At 44.1% G+C, this 17500-nt stretch overlaps 1 protein-coding gene across 1 annotated transcript in view; it reads left to right on the top strand.

The window, feature by feature from the left end:
- Window positions 1–17500, top strand: part of Ptp69D (Protein tyrosine phosphatase 69D) — a 651708-nt gene that overhangs the window by 326106 nt on the left and 308102 nt on the right. The window lies entirely within an intron of this gene.

Genomic DNA, 17500 nt, shown 5'->3' with positions numbered 1-17500 from the left:
CCTATCATTGGCCTACAACATACAACCAGTCCACCCAGGACGGCAAGAAAAACACACATACTAGCGAAGTAAAAGCCTACACTCAAAGTCTTATGGGACGTTTTCAAATCTACAAACTGTTCGAAGAGGGAAAGGTGATCTAAGGACATGGTTCTAAGTCTAGTTAGATTAAGGTGAACTAATACATGAGACATTCACACCTGGCAAGATGACAGAAGCATTCAACACAGTAGTATCCTTAACTGTCACACATTCACCCTTCATTCTCCTTTGGCCGGGTAGACGATACCCGTCTCCTTGGACAGAACACCCGTCCTCATGTGTCAAAACAGTGACTCCTGGGTTCAACACTTTAACTCAATCCTCGAGTCACACATCACCTTATACTTCGATTCATGTCGCACCGATACAACCCAACGATGTCCTAAATTAACTGTCTCCCTCTCAAAGTCTGCTTTTACCTCAAACTTACAACTATGCACAAAGCTAAGCTGTTCCAGGTACACATCAAGCAAACACACACGCGCGGTATGCACGAGAAACGCATACACAGGCTCACACAACACATGTGTTTTCCCTATCCTACACCTATCCAAGTTAGGCAAAGCCACAGCCCAAGTATCCCTCTCGTTCACAGCAAAATACGGCAGGTCCACTGACACTCGAGTTGCAAATTCCTCTGTGGTTGTCTGGGTCCACATTGACTTTACTTCAAATAAACAAAAATCTGAATCCTCATTTTTAACAGGTATCTCTACAGAAAAACAAAACTTGCCCTTTATCTTAGTAACAGTCATGGATGACATCTGGTAGAACTCAGCCAAATTTTTCTCTACAGGGGGAATAAACATTGGCACTACTTCATGAATTTTTTTAATGATCCTCAGAAACTCCCTAGGAAGTAAAATGTCGGATGTGATTTCGCCCTTGGTGGCCACTTGTTGAATTTGGTTAGCCACATCTTCGAGGTGAAAAGTTAGCTCAATAGCTACAAAAGCTAATTGTGCAGCGCTCTCCACATAAATCATGTCCCTTTGGATTTTTCTAATCTCTTCTCGAAGTCATTAATTCTTTTCGCTAACATACTTAGTGCCTCCTGTCCTTTAGCTACAGTCATGAAAATTGTCTTCAACTTATCATCTAAAACACGTGTATGAGATATTACTTTCTTTATCATGACGTGCATATTTTTCTCTTATTTAGTGAGGGCGGTCTCCACCTGATCGAGTTCCGACCGGGTAATTAGCCCAGTCCAACCTCCAATCAATTCGCCAATCCAATTAGCCGCTCGCTTCTTTCTTTCCCCTTTTGAAAGCACGAAGTCTTTGAAGGCCTCTAAGGATCTACCAAGGGCTCTTTTTACGTTATCAAGCATCGCTCTCAGTTTAACTATCGTCATACCGTTTTCAACCTTTTTCAATTGATCCTCTAACTTGTCAATCTGGTCCAGAATCGTGACTAGGGGACTTGCAACTTCCTCGGGATCATAACTAATCAACAACACATGTACGTCAGACATGAAAGATAGCTTAAATCTCTCATCAAAGACTACGCCCTTGCGTGCTCTCACTTCACTGTTCACACACGCAAACAGCTATCAAACACACTGCTGCGAAAAGTTGGACACTTCCCATGGCCAATTAATTAACCTAAGCCTATCGCTAATCCTGGCTAACTGACTCCAAGTTCTAGGCTCACTGCCTTTTAAGAGGCAGTCGCCTCTCTCTTTCTGCCGTCGTCATCAGAGCTATGAATTCTACATGCCCAATCATTCAAATTCCAATCTGGGCAAACTGCTGACACCTTGCTCGCACCACAACAGAAAACAAGCTTTCTAGCAGAAATTTTCACAACAGACACACAACCTACACAAATCGCTTACACAACAGCTACATTCTCATCTTGTGTTGTCTCGTCTCTTTTGCTCGACTTCAAACTAATCCAAACAAGCAACAATCATTCTAGGATGCTTATTCATTCAAGCTGAACCACATCACACAAACAAAGGCTCTTGTGTTACCATCACACTAACATTCTCTACATCGCACTTTACACCCCTAAGCCACGTAGGCCTGGTTCTTCCAATTTCTCCTAGTGCCTTGTGGAGCCCAATCAAAAGCTTGGTGAACCAATCTTTCTAGGGAGTGCAACCACTCACCACAGAGAACTAATCTGAACCCGAAATTCCCAAAAACAAAAGGCGAAAAACGTAAATTTACGTTAAAACTAAACGCCACTAGAATTTCTTCAGAGTCTAAACTGTTCTCAAGTTACGTTAAACCTTATTCAGAACATAACAAACTCTTTATAACCTATCACTGAGGTCAACAAAAAACAATCTCTTTAATCAAATTTCAAAGAAAAAGGAAAAACCTCAAAGAAAAACTTTCTTACTTCCCTACCTCTACGGGATAATCACTAGCCAAAAAGAAAACAGTTCTCTCTCATCTGTTCTCACACAGTTATTTCCACCCATCTTTTTCTTTTCATTCTGCGAACATACTTACGCCGCTCCTGCGCGCGCTCAATCTCACACCCCTCTCTCTCTCGCTCTCGCAACAGAAAACGAGCTTTGGTGACGTTCTGCCACTCACCAGCTACTCCGTCACCTCTCTCTCTCTCTCTGCGCACTCATACGCGAACTCAAACATTCGCTCACACAGAGACTGAGATGTGTCAAACTCTTTCTCCCTCACTTCTTTCAGCAAGTAACGAACTTAAAACTAAAAACATCAGAAAAAGAAAACAAACCAGAGTCTCTTTTGGGATTAGTTACTAAGACTTACATAACTCTTATTGGGTCTTTAAACATACACAAAAAACACTAAAATACTAGGCTTTGTCTCGTGGATTCATCAAATCACTTAATTACAATCAAACCCACGTTCTACGTTATACCTTGACATCAAAAACAAGTAATCAACTCTAGAACTCATTACATGAATCAGAGTGTATTGCTTGAGTAAGTTATTGTTCAAAACACAGGTTAGCCTATCAAGTCTTGCAACTCTAGACCTACTGTTATAACTATCGTGTCTCCAATATCTGATGTTACAGTCGTTCCGAACATTTACTTTACTCTTTGCCACAAACAAATGAAAACCTACGGCATCTTGTTCGCCATTTCTCAAAATTTTCACATTACTTATTTTGTTCTCGCGAGTTAACTAAAACTGACAATCTCATAAGAACTCAAATTCTCATCCCTATATCATATTGTCAATTATTACCTAAAAACAATCTATTTTTGTTCACTTGTCACGATTTTTCCAAAACACATAACTCTCTAAAGAGCTAGAAAACAAAGAAATTACGTTATTTGTCAAAATCTTAGGTTTCCTCGCAACACAAAAAACTCACTCAAGGTGTGCTCTTTAACAGTGGCTGTGACATCATAATGCTTACTCAGGGAATTCACGCAACATCGCACTCGTTTCATTCATCTTCATCCGTGTCAGCTGACTTTAATCGGGATCCCTTCAAACCAAAAATGCATTCATACTCCCTGTTAAACCATTTGACATTACTTGTCCAAAACAGTTTGTTAACAATGCTCGGTGTCATCAGCCAGACCGAACACTTGACAAACAAATCACTTATGACACACTGTAACTAAAAGAAACCAAACGCAAAATTTTTACATTCCTACGTGACATCACTAATTACTTAACAACTGTTAACAACTCTTCTTCATCAATCAGGATAATCTCAGACGAAAACTGGCAAACAACAGCTTACTCTTTCTTTCAAAATATCTCATAATGAACTAAGTACGCTATTAACCAACAACTCGGAATACGACGTAAGAACAAATATTGTGATACTAATTTTCCCAATTGCCAATGTACCTAATTTACATCTTTTTTTCTCCATAATATTATCAAGTACACACTCAAAAGGGATATTACAAAAAACTTCATAACTTACGTCTTGACTCTGAACTTACAACGTTCTACATTTCCTCTCTGGAACCAAACAACTTGTTATTGTTAACACAAAGTTATATCAACATGTGACTTGACTTCTTTTCCAAAAATCACATTTAACATCTTGACTACAAAGGTCACAAAAAACCAACTCAAAATACTACAAGTCAAAGAAACTATGCAACGAAAACTTATAGTTCATGCAGCACAAACAGCAATTTCTCTTTTGACCACACAGCAACAAATCAATTTGATTATCTTCTTTTATAAACAGAAAAGTTAATCTTTACTCGAAGCTTTCACAATGAAAACATTTTACTCGACTAGTTACTTTCTTCAATTAAACTAGTGTCTTTCATCGAAATTTAACATCACTTAAAGAAAACAGAATGATAGCTTCGTTACTCTACATACTTTTCAGAAAATCTCAAAACATATTAGTTAACCATAAAACTACAGATTTTGTAACATGTTACTTAACTTCTGTGGGGGGTTGATTGCTGTGGGTCGCCTTGGGTCCCTCGTCCTACAGTTGCTGTCTGGGACCTCTTTCACTTTTCGGGATTGCCCTGGACCTTGGCGGGCGTGTCCTTTCTGCCAATACACCCGCTGCTGCTTCTCGGACGACGAACTCCTCTATGGCAAGGGTAATCAAGCACACTCCGGCTCCTTTTGACAGGGTCCTAGATCGCCATTTCGAACGGCGATTTTCGATGCTGTTGCTCCTGCGACGGGAAACTGGATACGGCAACAACTTTAGACGTACATGCGAAGGTACTGTCTTCTCTTCCAACAGGAACATTGCCGTGTCATCCTCTCTAGGACGAATGTGTTTCCTTACGGTTCCCTCTCCGGGTCGCCGTCTATTCCGGCCCTCACAACTCGGCGTAAGGGCGCTAAGGTCTCCTTACCACAGGTCCTCCGTGGGTGGCTGATCTGGAAAACTCCTGGCTGCTTCCTTCTGGACGCGAACGACGTTACTGGCGGTTCTCAGGCCTGTCTTCCGTTGTAGGCATCTTCTCAGATGTGTCCATGATATGGACTTCATGAATTCGATTTTCCTCCTCAATTTCCTAAGGGCATTTCCTCGAATTCCCTGTTTCGCCTCGATGATTTTCTGACGATCAATCCAACATTGCTCCGTTGTCACTGCTTCCACATAACTCAGAAGTGATTCATATTGGCGGTATCGTCCATTTCCTCCGAGGCGGGGTTCGAACCCATCTTCAAATAAATGGCTGTTATGGTACTCTTCCTGCCGTGTTCGTTTCTCTGTGCCCATCAATGTTCCAGTGTGTACAGGTTCTCCTTGTGTCCTCACAACATGACGTAGACCTCTGACGTCGTCGACTTCCATGTACAATTCTTCAAGTTACTGTGTACTCATTTTGTACTTATTAATTTATTAATTACTTTTCACTAATTGCCAGATAATTCCGCCGATCTGCCACCATTAATCGTCACTGTTCTTAATAATTACTATCAAACATAAAATAAAGTTCAAGTGGCGTGGTAAGACAAATTTTAATTTGTATATGACAATATGTATTTCACTAAGTAAATGATACACAGGTCTGAGCACACTTAAATTGCTTTAAAGTCTGGAAAATTATCAGTATTACATAAAATAAGTGCTCTTCATCAAACAGTAGCGTGATACAATTATACTTGGGTGAACAACGGTCAGGGAACGAAGGAATTTTAACTTTACGTTAATACAGTGTCCTCTCTGTAAATTTTTAAGTTCAACATTTATAAGGCAAAAATTCTAAGTCCATAAGGTGAGAGTATGGGTCGTGGCAAGCAAAACAACTACAAAGATAGCTCATCTTCTCTTTGTGAAATCTTAAGCCCAACTGATTCATGACCGTGGGCGTTGCTGGACGTCGCTGGTGTCGCTGGGCGTGACCCCGTGGTGTCATGAGAAGAAGACCAATCATAGTCGTATTCGTCATGGCAATCCGGATCCAACCGGTAGGCCTTCACTCTCCTGAAGCCGTTGCTCCCCCAAAGTCCCCCCAAGGAATCTGCGAACACAAGGAGGAGACAGAAAAAACCCTTCGTTTGCAATTTGACATAGAGATAGACTCTTGTCGCCAGTGGAAGCTGAGAGAGCACACACTCCCAAGCAAGCCAGCGAACTGAGGTCATTCACATGACCTCAGCAGAGATTCACAAACAAGGTATACTTGACACCTGGACTCTTGACCTTGACCTTCCAAAATGTAATCATTTCCAGCTTTTTTTTTTTATAACAGTTAACCCTTTCACCCCCGCGGTATTCGGAAATTTGCGTCCCTTTAGCTCCAGGCGTTTTGGGTTTTGAAGGGCTTTTCGACATATTTTTTTCAATACGCGCCCACAACCTTAATTTTCATCATAGATAGGTCAGATTGGTCAATTTTTTTGTAAAATGACTGAAGTTTTTAATATAGTTATCAAAAGTATAAAGAAAATAATATAAATAGTAGCTATTGTTAGATGAAGTTAGGCGATGACGAAATTTTTTATCTTCTTTCGTATACATTCCGATAAAGCACAGAGAGGTCTCATCACAGAAACTTTAAAACCATACCATCTTATAGAAAATTTATTCAGCTCTAAAATGGTATGTAATAGTTTGCAGTTAGAAGAAAGAAAACATGAAAAAAATTAGTATACCCACAACAATTGTAAACCTAAATTTCCTTAGCTCAAATAACGAAAATCGGAGATTGCAAAAGTTGTTTCTATCGATCATACGTAACCTATATTTAAGAGTAATTTTTTTTTGTTTTTTATTTTGAAGTAAATTCATTGAACTTTCTTATGACATGTGTGAAAATAAGGATAAAGCCATCTAAATAGTGGCTATCGTTAGGTGAAGTTAGGCGATGACGAAATTTTTTATCTTTTATCGTATGCATTCCGATACAGCAAAGTGAATTCTCATCAAGGAGACTTCAAAATCATACCATCTTATAGACAATTTATTCCGCTATAAAATGGTATATAAGAGTTTGTAGTTAGAAGAGAGGAAACATGGAAAAAAAAGTAGTAAACGAGCAAAAACTGAAAACCTAAATCTCGTTACTTGCGGTGAAGAAATTTGGGTTTACAGTTTTTGCACATTTTACTATTTATTTTCCTTTTTCCTTTCTTCTAACAACAAACTATGAGATACCATTTTATAGCTGAATAAATTGTTTATAAGATAGTATAATTTTCAAGTTTCTGTGATGAGAATTCTCTGTGCTTTATTGGAATGTATACGATAAAAGAAAAAAAAAAGTTTGTCATCACCTAACTTCATCTAACGATAGCCACTATTTACATTGCTTTATCCTTATTTTCACATATGTCATAAGAAAGTTCAATGAATTTTCTTCAAAAATAAAAAAAAAAATGATAAAATTCCTCTAGGGATAGGTTAGGTATGACCGATAGAAAGAAACTTTAGCAATCTCTGATTTTCGTTACATGCGGTAAAGAAATTTTTGGGCTCAAGCCATGTCGTCCTGATGGAAGGTTCCTTCAGTAGCTTCCTTTGGATATATATATGACTACCATAATATTCCCAGAGAATTAAACTAAAGGTTTTCACAGAATTCTAACTTTTGGAGCAAGTACTCTAAGGGTTTTCCCTTTAGAATATCGTATATCAACAGGGGACGCATGCATTAACACGTCACATGGCCATCTGCACCCCACCTAGCGTTTACGCTTCGAGGGGGAAATGTGGCGAGGTAACTGAGGTGCCGTTCCAAAGTTACCCTACCTTCGTCACTGTTACGATACTCGCAACGTAAACAAACCGGCGCCATACTTGTGTGACGTCACGTCCGCCCTCATTCCGTTCATGGTAGCTCCCGAAGCCGTTTGTTTGTTCCCAGTGATCGGATATTTTCTTGTGCATCCTTCAACCATGTCTCAACCTTCTGCTTCACCTTCTTCTGGAAAGTTGAGTACCAGGTTCTTGTATTGTTTAAATAAGCTCTGGCCGTAGAGTAACGATTTTTTACGCTAAAATCTTGTGTTTTGTGACCGAGCTGTGACTTACCCGGAGGCGCCATTTTACGGCGCTGCTGTTCGCATTGCATGTGTTATTTAGCTAGTCAGAACAGCCTTATGCGGCCTTATAACTAAGTTAAATCTTTAGTTGTTTAGTCTTCATTATTAGGAATAAGTTATATTATGCCGATAGTAGTCTTCGGCGCTCTTAGTTAGCCGACCCCATACTAGCCTTTCAGCCTAGCATAGGCCACAGCCTAGTGTTCATGTTTACTTCTGCATGATATAATAGTGTTCTTAGTGTTATTTTAATGAAGATATAGGCATTTTTAAACATATAAGACTCAATGTTGCACATATTTTCACCTTCGAGGGACCATACAAGGGACTGTGTCTGGTCCATCCAGGTCACACCTAACCCAACGTTGGGACCCTTGTATGCTCCTTATCTCCCCTATTACCTTAGGGTAACCTCCCTCTGGGTAGCCTTGCTATTCCTAGCCCCTTACCCTAAAAATTTAGGGTAGGTTAGGCTAGGTAGTTCTTCCCTCTTCCCTTCCATAGTGTATGGGGGGATTTCGGACAGAACCCCAGAGTACCTATCGTTCATCCCAGTCCACCCCTAGGGAATGCCTTTCCCTTGGGGTATCAACTGAGACTGAAGGTGGAGGGGCCTAGCCCTTCCCCCTAGACTGCTCTTGGTTGGGACACGTCCCTTCCTCCTGTGGCCTAGCGATACGCATCCCCAGCCTTACCTAATCTAGGAGGAGATCTCCTAGTTTAGGTTAGGCCTTGGGGGTTTCTGTTTTATTATAGTTAAGGACAGTACACCAGTTCTGTTCCTACTCTGAGCTAACCTACCCTAGAGTTGGAAAGCGCTTCTCTCCTGCCTGGGTAGTATAGAAAACAGATTCCCCCACCCTTTGGGAGCTTTAGGGTCACGATCCCTTCTGCCCCCTCACCCCCCCCCCAACCCCTTTGTGTCGGCTTGCCTTCACACCCCTGTCCGCTGTCCTACAATTCCCCCTCAGGGAGAATTGTAGGTTAAGCTGTGCTCTCCTGCCTGGATGGCCGCTCTGCTACACTTCCCCCTCATAGTCGAACTATGGGGTTGTGTTAGCGGCCGCCCTGCCGGCAGAAGATCACCCCCCCCCCTGTTTAGAGTGTTCTCTGATCCTCCCTTGGATTACCATAGGCACCCAGCTGTCTGCTGGCTCCCTGTCGTCGGATGATAGGTTGTCTCCCCCCCCCTATCATGAGTACACTCCTTCCGGAGGGAAGCCGGTTGGGTATCGGACATTACCCTTCCTCTTTCCCTCCTTATCTTTCTCTCTTCTATCATGGTGCCAGTCCACTGCCGTCTCCGCCTGTCGGCGACCGCCGCCGGCGACCGCCGCCGGCACACCAGGTGACTCCCTACTTCATAGGACGTTCCTATCTGAGGATTACCTAAGGCAACAACCTGCCGGCTTCCGGGGGCCGCCGCCCCTTACCGCCGCTAGCCACTAGCACCCCAGGTGACCTTCCTACTTCATAGGACTTCCTGTCTGAGGACCAACTATGGCGTCAGCCTGCCGGGTGACGGGGGCCGCCGCCCTTTGCCGCCGCCCCTTGCCGCCGCTGCCGGGGGCCGCCGCCGCTGCCGGGGGCCGCCGCCGCTGCCGTCGGCTTCTCAGACACCTTCCATCTTATGTACCCAGCTAGGTTCACCAACGCCGACAGCCTGCTGGCTGCCGGAGGCCACCGCCCTGCCGGAGACCTGCCGCCGTGCCGGCGGTCGCCCCTATAGGTGTTTCCTACCTCTCTGCTACTCAGTGTGTAGCCTTGATGGATTCACCCTGCCGGACCAGGCCTCCGGCTTGCCGGCGACGTTCTGCGGCTTCCAGGGACAAGCACCCCTTCCCCCCGGCTGGCGGCCCCGTGCCGGCAGTCGACCTATACATCCATATAGCCAGACTGATCTTCTTTGCTGTTTCATACCCTGAAGACAGTGTCTGAGCTGTATGATTGTACAATACAATGTTTCCAGCATACTCTGTGCTTCTCAGTGCACTCTTACTGGGACCTTCCCAAATATTGAGGGGTTTATCCTATTTTCCCCTCTTTTATCTAGGTTCTGAATGATTTCAGACCTTCTCTACTCTGTAGACAATTCCTTTATAAGGAAGCCTAGTCTGGCTTCCCCATAGGGATACCATTCCCTCTCCTAGAACCTCAGGTCCTAAGAAATTGCCGGCAGAAAAGGTCGCGGTACCTGGCTGGACGGGATTCACAAGTATGTGTCTTCCTACTTCTTTTCTAGCTCACCTATCCGGAGCTCACATAACACAATTTCTAAGTTTAAGAATTAGATTAAGGAATCTTAAGTTAAGAGTAATGTAAGACATGACTCTATTTTCCATGTACTCATGTTCTCTTTCTTTTACAGGAGGAGTACCTGAAGTGTGAGAGCCCCTTCTGCTCGGTTCGCCGCCCGGACTATTACGGGCATGAAGCGTGTCGGACCCACGCCCCCTGTACTGCAAAGAAGGGCAACCTAAAGTATTGGGATCCAGTTTCCTGCCCAGTCTGCAAAGGCCTCCTCGACAAGGGGTTCGACAACCCCCCGTCCTTAGAAGCCAGGGACAATGCTCGAGAGAAACTGCGCAGGTGGGTGCGCGGTTTCCAGAAAAACACTGCCAGGCCGTATCTCCCCAGCGAGAAGATGAGGGCCATCCTTTTCCCGAAAGTGTCGGCAGATTCTGTGATCCCCCAGGATCAGATCCCCTTAGTTCAAGTGACCGTCGAACCAGACATCGAGACTACGCTTAGCAAGTGTAGTCTAGACGAGGTGGAGAAGATGTCGAACGTGTCCGACAACACCGAAAGGACCCTCATGGGCGAGGATACGGAGGAAGAAGAGGATCAGGTGGAATACCCTGATTCGGAGGGCGAGGTCGCCCCTCCACCTCCGGCAGCTCCCGTAGTGGTCGAGGAGCCAGTCCCCTCTACCTCCGCCGCATCGCAGCCCCTGCTGCCCGCCACCGAAGATGCCATCCGGGTATTGGTGGCTTTAATGGACGAGAAGCTTAACAAGCATTCTGCCGAGATTACAAGTCGTTTGATGGGATGGAAGCAACCGAAGATCTCGGTTAAGGACCTTCCTTCCTGCTCGGGGTCTAACCCCTGGAGGTACGCCGAGCATATGCCAATTACAACTGGCAAAATATTCATCAACGACAAGTTAGGGTCTATCCTCTTGGAAGAATGGAATTCTTCCCTAACTTCGAGGCTTACCCGGACTGTTACGTCCGACTTAGGTCCGAACCGGCCTCCAAGGAGGAGACTGAGCCCAAAGAGGTGATTGTTTTCGATCACTCAAAAGCCCAAGCCTTACTGGCAGAATGCCTGAAGAGCCGTGGTTTTACTAACTCAAAAATGCCGGCTCTGAGCAAGAAGCACTCGTCCTTACTTGCTCCCCCTTCTGCAACCTTCCCCTTCGTGGAAAAGGCCTTCCATGCGGTCATGAAGGCGGTGGAGGAAGGAAAACCCTGTCCTACCCTGGAGGAGTGTAGGCCTCTCTCCCTCGCCCTTCCCCCCGACGACAAGTTCTGGAAAGATATCCAGTTCACCTTCACGGTTGGGAAGCTGGACCCTGACGTAGTTGGACGTCAGTTCAACGAGGACCTCCCGAAACTGAATGACCACCTTCTTCGTGGGGAGCAAAAGACCAAGGAGAGACTAGCTGCCTCCCTGTCTCACCAGATTCAGCTCGAGGTCATGGCCGGGGACGTTAGAGTCCCATACCTCTATATGGTTCTTGCCAAAACCCACCCTAGTGACTGTGATGAAGGACCTGTACAGCTTCATCAGGGCCAGAAGAACCTGCAGAGAGTTCGTGTTTGCCAACGCGGCAGTAAAACACGAACCCCGGAAACTAATCTCCTCCAACATCTGGGGTAAGCATCTCTTTCCCTCTGCTCTGGTGAAAGAGATCGTCGACAAAGCCACCTCTGAGAATCGGAACCTTCTCAACAAGTGGGGCATGTCACGCAAGAGGAAATCCTCTCAGGAAGAAGGCCCTCAGCCTAAGAGGAAATCCTCCAAACCAAGACCCCAGCAGCGTCAACAAAAAAACTAGTTTCCGGCTCCCGCTACTCCCCAAGTGGTCGTTCAGCCGCAACAGACCTTTCAGTTGGTCCCCCAACCGGTGGTGTCACAATCACCGGTCTTTACCCCTGCCTACAAACGTCAGTCCTCTACCTTTCGTCCCAGAGGTAGAGGCTCAGGCAGAGACTCCTCGCGCCGCCCCTCCGGGGGCAGAGGAGGAAGGGGAGTTAGCGGCCGAGGTGGCAAGCCCTCGGGAAACCAGAAGCAATGAAGTGCTTCCGGTGGGAGGAAGACTCCGCCACTTTCAGGATTGCTGGACCTTCGATCCTTGGGCACACAGCATCATCAAGAAGGGACTGGGTTGGAGCTGGACACAACCACTCCCAACCTTCCACCAATTCCTCCAGCCATCAACACCCCTCTTGGAAGAATGTGTCCTAGAACTCTTGAACAAGAAGGTGATCAAGAGGGTAAAGTCCACCAGGTTCCAGGGAAGACTGTTTTGTGTTCCCAAGAAGGACTCAGACAAACTCAGAGTCATTCTCGACTTATCACCCCTCAACAAGTTCATTGCGAACAACAAATTCAAGATGCTGACTCTTCAAACAAATAAGAGCCCTACTGCCTCACAAGGCCTACACGGTCTAAATAGACCTGGCGGATGCCTACTGGCACATCACAATGAACCACCACGCTTCCTCCTACCTAGGATTCCGGCTCCATCGAAGAAGCTACGCCTTCAGAGCCATGCCCTTCGGGCTCAACGTGCTCCGAGAATCTTCACCAAGCTAGCAGACACAATCATCCACCAGTTACGCCTTCAGGGCGTCCAAGTGATGGCCTACCTTGACGACTGGCTGGTCTGGTCGACTTCGCCAGAAAAATGTTTGAAAGCTTGCAGCAAAGTAACCTAGTTCCTGGAACATCTGGGTTTCAAAATAAACACCAAGAAGTCTCGCCTCGCTCCAGCTCAGAAGTTCCAATGGTTAGGAATCCATTGGGATCTTCAGTCACACTGCCTTTCCATTCCACTAAAGAAAAGGAAAGAAATAGCAGGGTCTGTCAGAAGACTTCTCAAATCCAAACGGATCTCAAGACGACAGCAAGAGCAAGTTCTCGGCTCTCTACAGTTCGCCTCAGTGACAAACCCAGTGCTTCGCGCACAGCTAAAGGATGCCGCGGGAGTCTGGAGACGAAACGCATCCGTCGCTCGAAGAAATCTCAAGAGACCCCTACCAAACAGGCTTCGCTCCCTGCTAAGCCCGTGGTCAGAAACAAGGACCTTGAAAAGATCCATCCTTCTCCAACCTCCACCTCCATCGCTCAACATCCACACGGACGCTTCTCTGGAGGGTTGGGGGGGTGGCCACTCCCATCAACGACAAGTTCAAGGAACATGGTCTCCCCTATTCAAGAGTTTTCACATCAACATCTTGGAGGCCATGGCGGTTCTTCTCACCCTGAAGAAATTATCCCCGCGTCCTTCGATACACATCCGTCTAACTCTGGACAGCTCGGTAGTAGTCAGATGTCTCAATTGTCAGGGCTCGAGATCGTCCCACCTAAATCCGGTGCTATTACCCATCTTGCGCCTAGCGGACAGGAAGAATTGGCACCTGTCTGCAGTTCACCTACAAGGATTCCGCAACGTGACGGCGGACGCTCTATTGAGGACAAACCTCATAGAATCGGAATGGTCCTTAGACGCAAGATCATTCTCCTTCATCTCTCGTCAAGTCCCGGAATTACAGATCGACCTCTTCGCGACGAGCGACAATGACCAACTTCCTCGATATGTGGCCCCATACGAGGACCCCAAAGCGGAAGCAGTGGACGCCATGTCCCTGGACTGGAACAGATGGTCCAAGATTTACCTGTTCCCTCCACCCAACCTTCTGCTGAAAGTCCCTTCCAAACCGAGAACCTTCAAAGGGACAGCAGCCCTAGTGGCTCCCAAGTGTCCCCGGAGCAATTGGTTCCCCCTAGTCCTGGAGCTACAGCCCAAGCTGATCCCTCTGCCAGGCCCAGTTCTCTCCCAACAGGTGCAGAGGTCGACTGTCTTCGCTTCATCAAAGAAAGTCAAGGATCTTCATCTCATGATTTTCTCTCGAAGAAAAGTTTAGACTTCCTAGAGGAATACAAAACAAAGTCTACCAGAAGGCAATATGAATCATCCTGGAAGAAGTGGGTATCCTTCGTCAAGGCAAAAAATCCTACGGAAATCTCCATAGATTTTTGCATGTCCTTCTTTATTCACCTTCATGGACAAGGCTTGGCAGCCAATACGATTTCCACGTGCAAATCGGCCTTGACCAGACCACTTCTATACGCCTTCCAAATAGATTTATCCAACGAAATCTTCAATAAACTCCCGAAGGCGTGTGCTAGACTCCGTCCAGCACCTCCACCGAAACCCATCACCTGGTCCCTTGATAAGGTGCTTCATTTTGCCTCTAGCCTGGACAATGATTCTTGCCCTCTGAAAGACTTGACTCAGAAAGTAATCTTCCTTTTTGCTCTCGCCTCGGGAGCCAGAGTCAGTGAAATAGTGGCATTATCAAGAGAAGAAGGCCAGATACAGTTCGCCAACACAGGGGAACTTACCCTCTTCCCCGACCCCACGTTTCTCGCTAAAAATTTACTTCCCACCAAAAGATGGGGCCCTTGGAGAATCTGCCCCCTGAAGGAAGATGTCTCTCTATGCCCAGTGGAGATTCTTATGGTCTATCTTCGAAGAACTTCTGACTTTGGTGGAGGACAGCTTTCAAAGGAGAAACGTCGGGCAGCGACCTGTCACTAAAACAACTTAGAGCGAAAATCACCTACAGTGAGCCCTCGCTACTTCGCGGTTCGACCATCGCGGATTCACCACTTCGCGGATTTTTTTCTTAACGCATGTATATACATATATTGCGGATTTTCCGGAAATTTCGAAAATACTGCGATGTGACCGATGGTGCGAGATTGGAGAAAGTAAGGAAAATTGAATCATGATTGATTTTCAATATAAATGAAACTTTGAGGAGCAACAAAGATATCATTTGTTAGAGAGATAGAGAGAGGTAAGGAATGGGAGGTAGTGAAAAGTAGCCCAGAGAGAGAGAGAGAGAGAGAGAGAGAGTGTATGTGTGTGTGTGTGTGTGTTGTTTTAAATGTAATAAACAAAAAAAAATTATAGGTTATAACACATTGGTGCTTATGTAATATCAACTGTATACTGTAGACGGTTTGAATAAGTTAAGAAGTGGTATAAACGATACTTTGTTAGTGTATTCGTACACTCTCAAGAGCAGCAGCTAGACATCAGCTGATCTAATCACAGCCAAAAATAAAACAAAAAGAAGTCAACAATACTCGATTTTTAAAACACACCCGAAATTTAAACACAAAAGTACACGCTTTCTTAATGTGCAATTAACTATTTAAAGAGTAGCAAATTCTAGAATAAAATGATGTTTCCCAAAAATTAGTGGTTTGCTGATGAAATCGGATGCCGTATTTTTAGCAACGATTGAAATGGATGTAAACTCGGCATAATTTTTTCGTTTCGTATTTAATTGACACTAAGAAAACTAATTTTAGTTTCTTCATCTATATGTAAGGATTGTATAACTCGAAGAGAGAGAGAGAGAGAGAGAGAGAGAGAGAGAGAGAGAGAGAGAGAGAGAGAGAGAGAGTGTTGTAATGAATGCCGTGTTTTTCTTTCGTGAGAATTTCATCGCCACGACTATAACAACAACATACTGTACTGAACTTTACAGTATTATACAGACTACAGTACTGTAATATGATAAAGTAAAATATTTGTAATAACCTATTTTATATGAAATGGGGCTATTTTTTTTGTTTAAAATTTACATTTACGTACGTAAAACAACTCTCTCTCTCTCTCTCTCTCTCTCTCTCTCTCTCTCTCTCTCTCTCTCTCTCTCTCTCTCTCTCTCTCTCTCTCGTAAATTGTTTTCCTCCTTTGCTACATATGTATGATTTTATATAGATACGGTAAATAATATTTGTAATAACATATTTTCTAAAAGCTTTCACTGTACAGTAATATCATTATTTATCACTTTCATTATGCGTGTTAAATGCCTTTGTTTGTTTACTGAGCGTACTTTATGACGCCGTCGTTTCAGGCGGCGTCATAAAGAAAAACATTTCATTTGGAAGTCCTAAGAAAAATTAAGTAAAACATTGGTAATAACAAAATCAACATACTGTACTGAATAATCTATATAATCAATGCAAAAACTAACCTATACACAGATGTGTAAATGCGTTTGTTTCTTCATTATGATCAGAGATAAACGTAAACAAAACATTGGTTGCCATTTTTTATCGTGCTTTTTGGCGTGTTTAGGAAATGCATGATATAAAATCGCCTTTAATATTTGTGCCTGTTTTAGTTTAGGGTACTGTAGTACATGCATTAAGTGTTCTGTACATTAAAGGGTAGTTTGTTAACAGTACTACGTACAAGGGAAGGTTTTAAAAGTCTGAATATACATGTTAAATAGATACGTAAATATGGTGTCACTACTTCGTGGATTTTCACCTATCGCGGTCGGGTCTGGAACCTATCTACCGCGATAAACGAGGGCTCACTGTACTTTATTCGCAGAGCGGATCCTGACAGTACACCCGCAGGTCACGATCCCAGGAAAGTCGCCTCTTCCCTAAATTTCTTCCAAGGAATGGACTTCGAAAGCCTCCGATCCTTCACAGACTGGAAGTCCCCTAGAGTGTTCTTCAAACACTATTCGAAGCAGGTGCAAGAAGTTAAGCGATTCGTGGTGGCAGCAGGTAGCATGATGAAACCTGCTGTTTAGTGCTATGTAGGACAGTGAGTTTTTCGGGACTTTAACTCAAACGGGTGCCTGTGTTGACCCTAGTGCGATACATAGTGATTTCAAGGTACACTTAGTGTCACTAATGGACTGTCCTTTACCAAGGTGAAACGACATAGATTCGTACACGTGTGCCACATTTTCTCGGACATGAAGTGTATTATGAGTTAAAAGACTGGCGTTCCTCAGGAACTAGTGATTACAGAAAAGATTGTTTCCCCTTCAGATTCTGCATCACCATCTTTTTACCATATCTATGTCTATTATTGTTTTTTATTATTGCACATAATTTTCCATATTTCCATGCAAATTTCAAATAAAATATTTATTTTATTTACCATATGCGTCTCTTTTCGCTCCTATTTTTTACATGAAAATATATTGCTGTTCTTGTTTTATTGAACCTACTCTAGAGTTTATCATGATTAGTATACCTACTATCTTATATACACTCACCTAATGGTATAAATTTGTTCCTACACAAATATTTACCCTTCTGATCTGTCTTGAGACCGGAACGGTTTCTTATCCAGGTGAGTTTCCTCGTCAGATTACTTTGAGATATTCCTCTTGTCCTACTAGGACCTTCCTCGCCAGGGGGTTGGAATGCCAGGTCAGTGTAATGCCTCTGGTAGTGACATTTAACGG

The sequence above is a fragment of the Palaemon carinicauda genome, chromosome 9, assembly GCF_036898095.1.
Source record: "Palaemon carinicauda isolate YSFRI2023 chromosome 9, ASM3689809v2, whole genome shotgun sequence".
Taxonomy (NCBI): Eukaryota; Metazoa; Arthropoda; class Malacostraca; order Decapoda; family Palaemonidae; genus Palaemon; species Palaemon carinicauda.
This window is presented reverse-complemented; position numbering and strand designations above follow the sequence as displayed.